The 14,737-nt window shown below is 42.9% G+C and overlaps 1 protein-coding gene across 1 annotated transcript in view; it reads right to left on the minus strand.

Annotated features, from left to right (window-relative positions):
• The window catches only part of Mgll (monoglyceride lipase), a 165,114-nt gene extending 150,822 nt beyond the window's left edge, over positions 1-14,292 (minus strand). The window contains exon 1 of the mRNA XM_085690594.2: positions 14,270-14,292. The gene's annotated coding sequence lies outside the window, so the exon portion shown is untranslated. The remainder of the gene's footprint in view (positions 1-14,269) is intronic.
• Positions 14,293-14,737: the final 445 nt, after the last annotated feature.

The raw sequence follows: 14,737 nt of genomic DNA on the forward strand, positions 1-14,737 counted from the left end.
GATTTGTGGGAAAGGGGCCACAGCAACGGGAGTGGGAGGCTCTTTGTTCATACTCCAGCGTCTGAAAGCAGAGAGAGGGAGATACCAGTGTTCAGCTCACTGCTTCCTTGGCCCATTTTATTCATTCCAAGAGCCCAGCCCATGGGATGACCCCATGCACGTTCAGAGCAGTTCTTCCCTCTTCTGTTAATCCTCTCAGGAAACACCCTCTTAGCCATACCCAAAGGTGTGCCTCACTATTGCTCAAGTGTTCCTTAATCCACTGTAATATCACTGAAATGAGCCATTGCAAAGGGTAAAGAATAGATTTAGCTGAAAATGATGTAAGGGGAGTGTTTTAGTGTTCTATTGTTGTGAAGAGAAACCATGTCCACGGCAACTCTTATGAAAGAAAACATCTAATTGGGGCTGGCTTGCAGTTTCAGAAGTTTAGTCCATTACTGTCATGACAGGAAGCATGACAGAAGAAGGCAGACGGATGTGGTACTGGAAAGGTAGCTGAGAATTCTATGTCTGAATCTACAGGCAGCAGGAAGAGAGAGAGAGAGAGAGAGAGACACTAGGCCTGGTATGGATTTCGAAACTTCAAAGCCCACCCTCAGTGACATACTTCTTCCAACAAGCCACACCTACCCAACATGGTCACATCTCTTAATCCTTTCAAACAGTGCCACTCCCTAAGCATTCAAATATATGTGCCTTGGTGGGGGCAGGGACAAACTTATTCAAACAACCATAAGGAACAAACAAAAGCATATGTATTCTTAGAGCACCACAAGCTAAAGCAACTGAACTAGCCAATATTCATAACAGGGTACTGACATCACCAAATGTTGATCAGGAATAGTACAACGGGGTCAATTATCACCGATGACGCGGCCACAGAACTCAACACACTTCTACAATGCAACCAAGCAGCCACAGTTCTTGGTGCTGACACAATTAATTGAAAACTCAGATACACACACTCACACAAACCTATAATATTTATAAATATTAATATTAACCTATAAATATTTATAGTCTTTGTTTGTAATCACCCAAACTTGTAAGCAACTAAGATGCCCTTGAATATGTGGGTCACAAAATAAACTGGAATAGCCATTGGATGGAATATTATGCAGCACTAGAAATAAATGAGCCATCGAGCCATGGAAAGAGATGAGGGAAACATATGCACATCACTAATGACTACAGTGCTACAGTGTAGAGTATTTGGTAAAATAAGGATTGAGGCTAAATCAGTTAGGAATGTGTTCAGCTATAAACACAGAGTCTGGCAACTACAATTTACAGGAGAGAACATTGCTCTCCACCACCAGAGGCAGTGCGGGCTGCTAGAATAGCCTTAAGGTATCATCAAGAGCCTTCTGCACTCTCTTCTGGTCATCTCTTGAGTGTGATCCACATCCTTATGCAGTCAGTCATCCACATTTGCCAATTCCTAGTCTACAGGTTCAAGCGACTGTGGATCCAAAACCTTTTTATTTGTACATTGTCATAGTCACTGTACTATTGCTGTGAAGAGACACCACGACCATGACAACTCTTATAAAAGAAAGCATGTAACTGGGGGTTGGCTTACAGTTTCAGAGGTTTAGCCCATTATCATCACAGTGGCATGCAGACATGGTGCTGGAGAAGTAACTGAGTGCTACACATCCTGATCTAAAAGCAGAGACTGGCTGGGCCCAGCATGGCCTTCCTAGTGACACACATCCAACAAGGTCAGACCTTTTATTATTTCTAATCCTTTCAAACAGTTCCACTTTCTGGCGGCTAAACATTCAAGTACATGAGTCAATGGAGGCCATTCTCACTAAAAGCACCACACATGTGTAGGGCTGGAGACACTTAAGCAATTAAGAGAATATACCGCCCTTGCAAAGGACCCGAGTTTGTTCCCATCACCTACCTTATGGGACTTGGAATTGCATGTAACTCAAGCTCCAGGGAGATCTTACTCTCTCTTCTGGCCTCCTCAGGCACTGTACTCACATGTTTAAGACACACACTTAAACAAAATCAAATATTAAAATATTTTAAAATTGCTTTGCACTGAAGATATATAGGGGTTTTGCCACTGCTGTATTACCTTTACAGTACAGTATAACAAGACATTTATGATGTCAATGACACCAAATTAGGTATTATAAACCTGAAAATAGCCAGAGTCCAGGCTATTCCTACTCTCTGTGGGCCCTTCTATGAGGCTTATATGAGTTTGTTCAACTGCTATAACAAAGTACCACAGACTGGGAACTTACCAACAGACCTCTGCCATCTTGCAGTGCTGAAGGACAGCAGTTCCATATCAAGTTGACAATCAGCAGGCTGGCTCTTCCTGAAAGTGTGAGGAAGATTCTTCCAGTCTTCCTCTTTGAATTGTGGATAAGCATCTTCTCCCTGAGTCTCCACATCAGTTTCTCTCTATGTTTGTCTGTCTTCTCCCCCTTCTTATAAGGGCACCCAACCATCACATTAGTGATCTCCTCTAAAGAACCTCACATTAATTAATCACATCTGTCGAGACCCTGTCTTTGTCAAGAGGACACAGTTGAGCCTGTAAACACTTCCCCACCATCTGTATGACCTCAGCAATATAAGACACAAGCTGCTTTAATCTAATCTCATGGAAATGCAATGGTGTCGCCCACTTTAATGTTCATATCATCCATGCTTGGCTCCAAGTGCACCATCATACTCAACAGATACATACAATGTTGTTGACTGGACCAATAATTCTTCCCTAGTAGAGATATTCAAGCATACAGCTATGCATACTGCGTAATCCGCTTCCCAAAGAGTTTCAACTCACTACTGGCTCCAACATTCCCAGCCACCATTGCATTTTTGTATCTCTTCACCTTTAATGTTCTGTAGACAGCTAATAGCTCCCTTCATGACTGATACCTGTTGTACTGTGAGCAACACAATAATACTCCACAAAAATGAGGAAAGACATTAGATGTCCTAGCCCCCAAGGTTGTGGACACTCTACCTTACATGGCTAAAGAACCATATAATCATGATGAAGTTAAGGGAGAGAATCCTGCATCACCAAAGTGGACCAGTGTCCAGTGTCCTTAGGGGCAGGAAAAGCAGACTTTTTTCTGGCCAAGTCCAAGTGAAGACTGAAGCTTGGGGAAGGATTTAGAGTAAGAGGAATCTCAGTCCACTGCTGTTGGGGATGAAGGTAGTGGTGGTAGTGGCTAAGAGTCAAAAAACATGGCAGTCCTTCAAACTGGGAATGGCCTACAGTTGAGAGTCAGTAAAAGATGGAACCCTGAGCCTCATAATCTCAATGAACTACAGTCTCCCAGTCTCCCAAGGTGCAGTAAACAGCCCCCTCTAAAATCCCAATGTCCTTGTCAGTTATGAAAGTCTTCTGAGCCTTGCAAGGCCATGTACTTGTGCTTTCTCTGACACTGAATGTGTTGTCATTTATTGTGGCAGCAATGGCAAAGTATGACACTCACATCAACCAGGTCTGTGGTAATATATCACAGAGGTCCTTCTGCCAGCTTCCCTGAGGTTCCCCTTATTTACTTTGTTTTTAAACTTTTAAATTTATTTTTATGTATATGAGTGTCTACCTGCACTGTGTGTCCTGGACATGTACATGCACTGTGTATGGGCAATGCCCTTGAAGGCCAGAAGAGGGGCCAGATACCCTGGAACTGAAGTTGCAGAGGCCTGGGAGCCATCATATGGGTGCTAGGGATTGAAGCTGGGTCCTCTGCAAGAGCAGTCAGGCTAAGTGAGTGACCGGTCTCTCTGGACTCCATTTACTTTTCTTACGATGCTTCTAACTCACCAAAGCACCATTATGCATTTATCTGTCTTGCTGTATCTCGCCTCTCTCTCCTAGTGTGTGTGAGCTCCATGGATAGGGCACTGAGCTTTGACACTCTGTAGACAGAAACTTAGTATTTGCTGAAGGAATGACTGCTATCAAGAGGTTGAATTTTATCAGATGCTTTCTCCATATAAATAATCAATTGGATTCTTCCTTATTTTGTTAAAGGGGTAGATTGATTCATAAAGAAGACAATTTTAAAATTCTTATTTCTGGGATAAAATTCATATGGTCTTGGTGTAAAATCCTTTTCCAGATTTCCTGGGACTGGACTTATAGATTGTTGTGAGCCTCTGTATGGGTGCTGAGAACCAAACCTGGGTCCTCTGGAAGAGCAATAAGCACTATTTACTTCTGAGCCATCTCTCCAGTCACCGGTATGGTTTTGTTGAAGGTTACAACTCATTTACCATCTTCCTTCTTGCTGTTAGTAGGTGATTAGTTTTCATCTTTTTATTTTGTTGTTTTCTTTTTTGAAAGTTTTCATTGGGTTTTGTTACAGGAGCAGAGTGGTTGACAAAATGCACTTGGAGTGCGTCTTCCTCTTCCAACTATGAGTTTCTGTAAACTTGGCAGCTTTCTTTTCTTTGAAAGATTGGTAGAATTTACCAGTGAATCCATCTGTGCCTGAAGTTTTCTTTGTGGGAAGATTTGAATAAGTTTAATTTCTTTAATAAGGATAGCTACTCAGATTTTTTAAATTATGTCAAATTCAAAAAGTTAAGTTTTCTCAATGTATTTTCTTATCCAGAAAGTCCATGAGATGTCCTCAGTAGACACTCTTTTTCCAGTTGTTGGTAACTGGTAATTTGCATTTCTGTCCCTCAACCTCCATGCTCCTTCCTCCTCTCACACATACACTCTCTCCTCTCCTTCCTGTCTTTATTCTCAGTTCAGCAGGGTTGTCAATTTTATTAATATTGCCAAAGAGCTCTTGCTTTTATTCTTCCAGTTGCTTTTCTCTTGTCACTGACTTTTGCCTTTTTTATATTCTATTTTTCAACATTCCTGAAGTTCTGCTCACTTTTTCTTGAATTCTAATTGGAACCCTGGTTCTTCTTTTCTCAAGTATGTATTTAAATCTATAAATTCAAGAACTGTTTTAGTTGCATCTTGACATTTTCTGATATATCATATTTTCATTATCTCTCAGTTGAAAACAAATTCTGGTATCTTTTATAATCTCTGCTTAAACCCATAGATGATACAGAAGTGTATTCTTTAATTACCAAATATTGGTAAGGGTCTTATTCCTTTTTCTTTTCTTTCTTTCTTTTTTTGTGATTTCCAGATTAGTTTTCAGGTGACTAAGAAGCATATGTTAAGATTGCCAATATTTATTAAAATTATTTATGTCCTCAAATGTGATCCATTTATACATAATTGTATCCATTTAGAAGGAATGTACATTCTCCACTTGCTGGATATAAGGTTCTTACAGTGTCTATGCAGGCGAACGGGTACTGTGCTTTAAATCACAAACACCTTGCTCCTTTCCGTTTGCTCCCTGTGCGGAGACTGGGAATCATGTGGTGTGGGTTTGACTGCTTCTTCTTTGAGCACTACATGTTCTTGCTTCATATACTTTTGACGCATTGTGGATTAACACATTCAGAACAGCAAAAACTGAAGAATTACTCTTCCCTTATTTTTATCTTTAGAGACTCAGCCACAACAACTACCTCAGTGTAGCACAGGTATTAACACAGCAGAACAACAGTCTTCTCATTATTTTACTTTTCTTGTTGCTCAGACAAAATGCTTGACAGAAGTGCACATAATACACTTAACTTTCCCTCTCTCTCTCTCTCTACATATACACACACGGGTTTGGGGTTGTGGTCTCCAGTCTATCACAGCTGAAAGGCTGAAAGGCATGGAGTGGCAGCTACACACACACACACACACACACACACACACACACGGTTTTGGGTTTGTGGTCTCCAGTCCATCACAGCTGAAGGGTGTGGAGTGGCAGCTACACACACATACACAAACACACACACGGTTTTGGGTTTGTGGTCTCCAGTCCATCACAGCTGAAGGGCGTGGAGTGGCAGCTACACACACACACACACACACACACACACACACGGTTTTGGGTTTGTGGTCTACAGTCCATCACAGCTGAAGGGCGTGGAGTGGCAGCTACACACACACACACACACACACACGGTCTTGGGTTTGTGGTCTCCAGTCCATCACAGCTGAAGGGCGTGGAGTGGCAGCTACACACACACACACACACGCGCGCACACACACACACACACACACACACACACACGGTTTTGGGTTTGTGGTCTCCAGTCCATCACAGCTGAAGGGCGTGGAGGGGCAGCTTGAGGCAGCTGAACCACAGGCAGGATGAAGGGAAGGACAAATGCTGGTGTTCAGCTGGCTTCCTCATTTTCCCCGTCTCATTCTGGCCCCCTGCCCATGGGATGGTGTCATCCACATTCAGGATGAGCCTGCCCTCCTCAGTGAAACCTCTCTGGAAGTTCCCCTCACTGACAAACCCAGAGATATGTCACCCGCATACTCTAAAGCCAGGCAGTAGACAGGAAAGATTCATTAGAAGTCAAGACCACAGTTTCTTTCTCCGTTCTTCTACTTCAGCCTTCTCACAGCCTCGTAGTTAAGGGAAACCTGTTTGTCCATCACTAAGTTAGATCTCATTTTTCTGTCCAAACAACTTTTATCTTTCCACCAGCGGGATTCAACCATTTCTTTTTAACTGATGTTTGGTTGGGTTTAAATTTATCAGTCTATGTTTTCCATTGTCCCTTCTGATCATTTTATCCTTTTTGCTTTCCAGACTCCTTCTGAACGGAACATTGTCAATTCTTTCCTTTTATCTCCTCAATGCATTTTTAGTATTAACTCTTCATCTTGTGCTTGGTGGTCTCTCTGAGGATCATATGTCTCCTTAGCTTGTTAGTCTGCCTTAAATGACTGCCACATGGCCTGACACAGGGGTGTCAGAACTTCGCAGCAGGCTTCTGTCATTTCTGTTGAATCACTCACAACCGGCCAGGACATTTATTACGTATTTTACTTGTACATATACAAACCCCTCCATTCTTCCTTATTTTAACTGGTCAGTCATTTTCCAAAGTAATTTTTAAAAACCAATCTTTCTAGGAATTCTCAGCTGTTCCAGAAGATAGAGAATCCTAAGGGGGATCTTCTCTCCTCATCTGTGTCTTAGGTTGGTTCAGGCCCTACAGCGAACTATGGTGGTGTAAATAAGTATTGGTGTGTCACAGTCCCAGAGGCAGGAAGTCCAAGGTTAGTGTGGCCCCTGGTAAAGACATTTATTCCTGGGTTGTATCCTCATGCAGCCTTCCTTGGGGTGTGAAAAGAGCTCTCCTGTGTCTTCATCTTTTATAAGAGGATTAATCACACAGTGAAGACTCCAGCCCTACAACCTAATTTACCTTTGGTTCCCACAGCTCCCCCTGCAAATACCATTACTCCAGGGACTCAGGTTCAGACAATAAATATTATGGAACATAACCATTTAATTCACAGCTATCCTGAGGATTTTCCTTCAGTATTTCTTGTGCATTGAATGGTTAGCAAAAACTAATTAAGACTGTTTCCTTGAAAAATCTTGATAGATTTTCTAATTGTTTTCACTTAGTCCTTTAAAGATGTCATTCCTTCATCCTAAAACAGCATTATTCCTGATGAATATTATTTCTGATACTCCAACATCATTCTTTTAACTCTCTGAGGATGCCTCTGCTACTCCTTTGGTTTTTGGGGGAGGCGAACGCATGCCACGTGTGTGTAGGTCAGGTGACTCTCTCCGATCTTATTGGAGGCGGGGTCTCTGTGCTTGCTGGCCTGGGAGCTTCTGGTGTTCTCCTGTCTCACTCCTTTCTTCCCATCAAAGTGCACAAGACCAGACTTGGCTTTTTGATGTGGGTTCCAAGGATTTAACTCAGGTCACCCTTGAGTGCTGATGGGTCTCCCAGACCACGTTACTACTTTTAATATTTTTATTACTTTTTATGGCTTTCCTGGATGTAGTATCTTCTGCCTACATTTAAGATTTCCTCTTGGGCCGGGCAGTGGTGGTGCATACCTTTAATCCCAGCACTTTAGAGACAGAGGCAGGTGGATTTCTGTGAGTTAGAGGCCAGTGTGGTCTTCATAGTCAGTTCCAGGACAGCCAGGACTGTTTCACAGAGAAACCCTGCATTGAACTACCCCCCCCCCAAATTTCCTCTTGGGAGCTGAGTGGTGGCTCAGTGGTTGATAGCACTTGCTGATGATCTGACCAGAGTTCAGTTCCCAGCACCCACATGGCAGCTCATAACCATTCATAACTTTAATTCCAAGGGATCTGACACATTCTTCTGGATGCTGTGGCACCAGACACACATATGGCACACATACATACATGCAGGCAAAACACTCATACATGTTTATTTGCTTGTGTGTGTACATGTATTGGTGTGCAGAGGCCAACATGGAGTGCTTGTATGTGTACATGTATGTGGTGTCTTCCTCAATTGCTCTCCACCTACTTTGTTGGACAATGACTCTACTGAACTTGAAGCTCACCAATTTGGATAGACTGACTGGCCAGCAAGCTGCAGGAACCCTCCTATCTTTCTGCCTCCCCAGTGCTGGGATTATAGGCATACACCTCCACACCTTGCATTGTTAAATGGACTCAGGAGGTCTTCCTGTTGGCCTGGCAAGTACTTTACTGACTGAGTTACCTCCCGAGGCCCATTGTAAAGCTCCAAGTGCTGTTCACAATGTCTAGCTCTTTTCTGAGTCTGCCTTACAAAACAAAACCAACCAACCAAACAAACCTATTTTCCTTCTTTGATGATAAGCATGACTTTCTCCTTCACATGTAGAAACCACTTTGTGATGTATGTTAGCCTTTTGTGAACTCCAGCACCTTAACAGATTCTGCCATCTGTTATCTTCCTCTGGAGAGTGCTGAGCTCTGTTCAGCAAGCTTGCTGCATCTGTTCAAATATACTGAGGTCTGGTTCCATACAGGTCTTCTTCAGCGCTTCTCATCACTGGGTACAACCTTAATCTATGGCATGATTCCTACTCCTACTTAACAAGTGACCTTTCTGGGTCTTTAATTGCAAGTTATACATAACCACCCAGGTTTCTGACACTGGACTGAGTGACTTCGGAAATCTCTGATCAACTCTGTTTCCTAGGAGCCTTGTCGTGTGGTCCTGAGCATGCTCAGTGTAGGGCCTGGCTGAGGACAGGAAGGAAACTCTCACCCAGCATCAAGGGATTATTCCCTGCAGTCCTTCCTATGCACTGACACATAAACTTCCCTGTCTTAGCAGTCACAGGCTGATTTGTTTCCTCTGTCCAGTAGACTACTGCTCATTGAATAAAGCTTATTATATGACGGTTTAGAGATAGCCTCAAAGCAGAAAGCAAGATTGATAGAGAGGCTAAATGAGTGTTGCCTGGGTTCAGAGAACAAGGTCTTCAGCTACTGGCTACCCAGTGTCTGAAGCCCACTGCCTCATATGTCCCATCCACTAATTAGTTACTTCTTTTGGAGGTTAAATCTACTACCAGCAGCTGCTCACAGTGACTGGTTAAAAGTCTGTTATGTGTGAACGCACACACAAGCAATAGGAGATTTCAAGTCTATCTATATAACTTAAGAATTAAATTTCTAGGGCTGGAGAGACGCCTCTGCAGTTGAGCACGTTTACCACTCTCGCAGAGGATCTGAGCTTGATTCCCAGCGCCCTGATTAGATGACTCATCACTCTCTGTAACTTCAGATCCAAGGGAATTGAAACCTCTGGCTTCCACAAGCACCTACACTCATGTGTACACACTCACATGCAGATACATGCACCGACACATAATTATAAACAATACAAATAAAATAAAATAGTAACTTACTTCCTTTCTCCCTTGAGCTACTCTAAAAACAATCAGCCCTGCAACCTAGGCTCCTACTCTGCCCTTATCCCCATCCGCCAGTGTGTGAGTCTCATCTGAGGTCACATTCTTTTCATCTTCCTCTTCTATTGATTTTGAACCTCAGACATGAGGGGTGCAAAACAGTCATCGGATCAAGAAACAAACAAAAAATCCGAAGAACTCAAAGGAATCTCAAAATACAAAGATTATGATATAATAAAAAGTGTTTCTAAATATACACCCTATTAGAGATCAGATGCAGAAGGAATTAGAGACCCCTGAATAGCTGCCAACATGAGCTGCATTGGTAACATTCCTTAATGAAGGTGAAGCAATGACAATTCTCAGCAGACAGGTTTCTCATAACTGTGTTCAAAGGAGCAATAAATCATATAGCCCTCTCAATCTCCAGCAGAGTTTAAAAATAAAAAGTCATACTCCAGGCAGGCAGGAAGGCAGGAAAAGTTCCCAGGGACACTCTAGGTACTTGCTGTGGCTGATCAAATTTGGACTGATGGTTTAACACAATGAGCAACATTTACCACCCATCATACACAATGCTGGACAATACAGGCATACAATACATTTTTAAATAAATGAACTTGACTCAAGTTTTCAACCTTGAAAACTTTCTCTACAATGATCTTTTTGTATTCCTAGGTCACAATCAGACGTTCCTCTGGCTCCTTTTGTTGACTCAGAGCCTCCAGTCACCATGTTTACTGTTTGAGAAAATCTGATTAACTTGGAAAACACTATTGCCTCTCCCCACATCTGGATTGGGGACCATCTGCTCGCTGAGTTCACACATGCCTGCTAATGTTTCCCCAAGCTTTATCAAGTATTTTGGAAATGTGGTGCACTTTGGCTTTGAAACATGAGGATGGAAGATTTTTAATATAAGAAGCCCTGTGTGCATTGTTATTCTTAAATAGATGTATGCAACTGTTAAATTTTGCATTTTTGGTTTTGTTTTCCACAGCTGACAGAGCACATTCCCACTGAGAAAATAAGGTCAGCAAAACAGCTGCAACTGTGAAAAAGGGACCAGTGGCTTGGAGGAAGAACAGAGAAAAGGAGTCAGCAACTGTTCCAATGTGGCGGTGCAGAACTCACCACTCAGACCATGCATGAACAAGATCTTACAGGCTTCTGGTAGATAAGTCTAGATATAAATTCTATTCCCTGAAGTACAGCATCCTAAACTGCACACGGACCTAAACCTAATGAATATTTAGATTGTGGAGGTAGAAGAAATTAACATTGTTCTTCCTGGAAAGCAATAGATTTCTAAACTAAAGTGAGACCCTGTGCACTTGGATGGCCACAGGTGTGTCCTTTAGACAACCCCAGCTTTCATCTGGGGTTTATTTGAAACCAATGATTTCCCAGGATTCGGTTACCTTGTCCTCCTGTTTTCCCCTCTAGAAGGATGTAATTCTCTGAGGATTGGATGAGTTTGCTTCTACACTTTCATTTTGGCACTAAAGATTTCAATGTGAGAACAGTAAGAACTAGCTCTCCCAAGATAAGGCCCATGTTGAAAGCATAAGAAAGTCCACATAGACACGCTCCAGGGGCTGCTAAACTCCCACCACTCAGCTAACCTTTCCAAATACAAGCTACAGGCACTGAGCTACACTTTAGATCTACTGTTCCCCTGAAGGTTTGCGACCTGGAGGTTTGGCTGACACTGTGGGGTGCTACTGGAAGGTGGAAGAATCTTGAAGAGGTGGAGCTCAGCCGGATGTATTTAGCTCATGGGGGGTTGTGCCCTAGGAGGAGATGCTGAGACTCCTCCCACCTGTCCTCCTGCCTCACAACAACCACAAGCTGAATGGATCTCTCCCGCGTGCTTCTAACATGATGGACTGTGCCATAACAGGCCCGCAGTCACAGGGCCAAGTAAACGTGGAACTCCTACAATGGTGAGTAAAACAGACTTTGTCTTCTTTTAAGATGATCACTTCAGATATTTTGCTCCAGTAATGGAGAGCGACACTGAGTAATCACATGGTGAAACATTTCACACATGCCTGGTCTGCTCTGTCCCTTTAAGACACAAGCCACACCCACTCCCTCCCCTATCCACTGAGGCAAGCTGATCTTCAGCTTCCAGCCTGAGTCCCTTCTCTTTTCCATCTCTCCCCCAAAGAGGCAGCTTCTGCCCCACTCCATTCTCCCCATTTCTCCCCTCCCCTCCTCTCTGTTTCTCTCTGCTCTTCTCCCTTCTCCCCTTACCCTCTCTCCCCTTCCCTTCCATAACCCACTAAATAAATATCCAACCTCACTCTGTATGGCATGCCTATCCATGTCTCTGTCTCTGGCCCGCTGTGTGGCTCCCTGCCCGGGACCAGCCGCCTTCAGAGACCTGCAGCGTAGGCTCATGGCATGCCTATCCATCTGTCTCTCCTCATGGGACTGGCTGCCCCATCGAGGTTTCTCACCCACCATGTGGCTCCCTGCCTGGGAATTGTGGCCTGCTGCAGCCACCCGGGGAACTGTGCCTTCCCTACTTGGGACTGGCTGCTCTTGGGACCTGCTGCCTGCCGTCACTTTGGAGACCTATGGCATGGTCTCATGGCCCACTGCCCACTGCAGCCACTTGGAGATCCACAGCAATTTTACTTAATCCATTACACTTACACTTCATGCTTAGATGCTCTACACAGACCTATCAGTTGCCTTTTTTTTTCTGTCATAATATACCAGGATCAAGACAACATTTCTGGCTTATGCTTCCAGAGAGAGAGTCCATCAAGGCAGAAGAGTCATGGTGGAAGGGAAGTGGAGGCAGGAAGCTGAGAGATCACATCTTCATCCACCAACATGAAGCAGAGTGAACTGGAAGTGAGGCAAAGCTATTACCTCTCAAAGCCTGCCCCGAGTGACAGATTTCCTCTAGCATGGCTGCTCTTCCCCATAACCTCCTCCAAAGCACCACCAACTGGGGAACAGGTGTCCAAATACATGAGTATATGAGGAGCATCTCTCATCCTAACCACCACACACACACTTTGTGTGGTATCAGACATGTAGTCACATCATGTGATCCATTTTTTCAACACAAGTTTTATGTGCTCTCCTTAGAATTATTTATAATGGCTACAGAATGAAGACTACTTAATGGAGTTGACACAACTATTTAGTGGATTTAATACCATAACTCTGTCAAATTCATCTGCTTTAGGTTGAAATAGGTGAACTAAGGTCTACTCAGTGTTTCTTGTCTCTCTCTCCTTACAGCTCTTTGATAGAGCTATAATTACTGTATTTATGGATACATAGATATTTACAGGAGGTATATTGTCATGAATTTATTCTTTATTAATGTAAGGTGATGGAGTTTGTTCTGTTTCATAATTTTTTATCTGAATTTTACTTTGCCTGATATTAAGGTCATGATGCCATGCTCATACACATACATACACAGATGCTCACACACATTCAGGTGCATACACATATGTACACACACAAGCACACATAAACTCACATGCTCACCAGACATGGATGCACATACCAGCACAGGCATGATTATATGCACATTCATATATAGATATGCACATACAGGCACACATGTGTGTACATGCACACAAAAGCACAGGCAACCATGCATACATATGCAGATACACACATGCATGCATGTAGGCATATATGCTCACACAGAGATGCATGCACACACACGCTCACATGCATGCACAGGCACACAGACACATGGCAAACAAGCAGACACAGACCTGCACATAGAGACACACAGGCACATATATATATACACATAAGCATACACACAACATACCTGCATGCACACATTTATAAGCATATTTTGGTTGAATATCTTCAACCATTCTTCTGTTTTACTTTGTGACTCCTTTGAAATTTTTTTCTTCTAATGAGTGATTTATATTTATTTTTATTGGTGTGTTACATTTGATATTGATCTTATATTTTTTTTTCTTTTTCTAGATACAGCACTGTAAAACTTCTTGAACTTTTTCACTTTTAGCATCTTTGATATTAGAATGTGTCTCACAGAGGACATCCTGGATTAACTGGCACATTTTTATGTAGCAATCATTAGAACAACCATGATCTTATTACTTATTTCCCTTACTTTCTGTTGCAGTTCTCCTACCAGGAAGACCAACATTTTTTTTCTGAGATAGCTTTAAATTAACCCAGCTACTTCACACTGCTAACTTCTTTCTCTTGCCAGTTCCTACTGGCTTCACAGAGCCTAAACAATAGAATTACCTGTCTCTTGCTCTGATCCCTTCTCCTCTTTCCCTACCCTCTTTGATTTGTCAACACTGCCCTTGCTTAATGCTTATATTTTTTACTCATAAGCATTCTTAACTGCAGATAAAAATATTGCAGGCATTAAAGACTACATAATTCCGAAGTTTATTCTGCTCATTTACATTGCCAGAACACACAGCACTATCCCTACCTGCAAATGCAGGATGGTGAAGCACTTACCTCCCTCTGTTCACAAAGAACCCCGGGCTTCAGTGTATGAACAGGGTGAGCAGTTATTGTGTCTCATGGGTCGTGGGCCAGCTGAGCAGCTCCTCTGGTGTAGGTCAGATGACCACATCAATAGTTATGGAATCAGTGGTATGGTTGGTCTGGAGAGGCCTCACTGAAGTGGGTTGAGGCCAAGGCCATATGTCTGGGATCAGCAGCAGGCAAGTCTGGGCTTGTTCACCTGGAGGCACAAGGGCTTCCCACAGTCATATGGGCAACCTGGCACACAGACCTTTGTGAGTCTCTGTTTGCCTTGTATTTATGACTCTCCACTGACCTAGCACAGAACAGAGCCAGGCTCAGAGTGAGAGATGGTCATTTGATAAGAAACCTTCTCTCCACTCTTTTCTCTTTTTTTCCTTTTGTTTTTGCCTCAGGTTTGTTATCAAATGTTTTCAATATTTAATCCTTTCCTGAAGT

This window comes from Myodes glareolus, chromosome 6, assembly GCF_982192425.1.
Source record: "Myodes glareolus chromosome 6, mMyoGla1.1, whole genome shotgun sequence".
NCBI lineage: Eukaryota > Metazoa > Chordata > Mammalia > Rodentia > Cricetidae > Myodes > Myodes glareolus.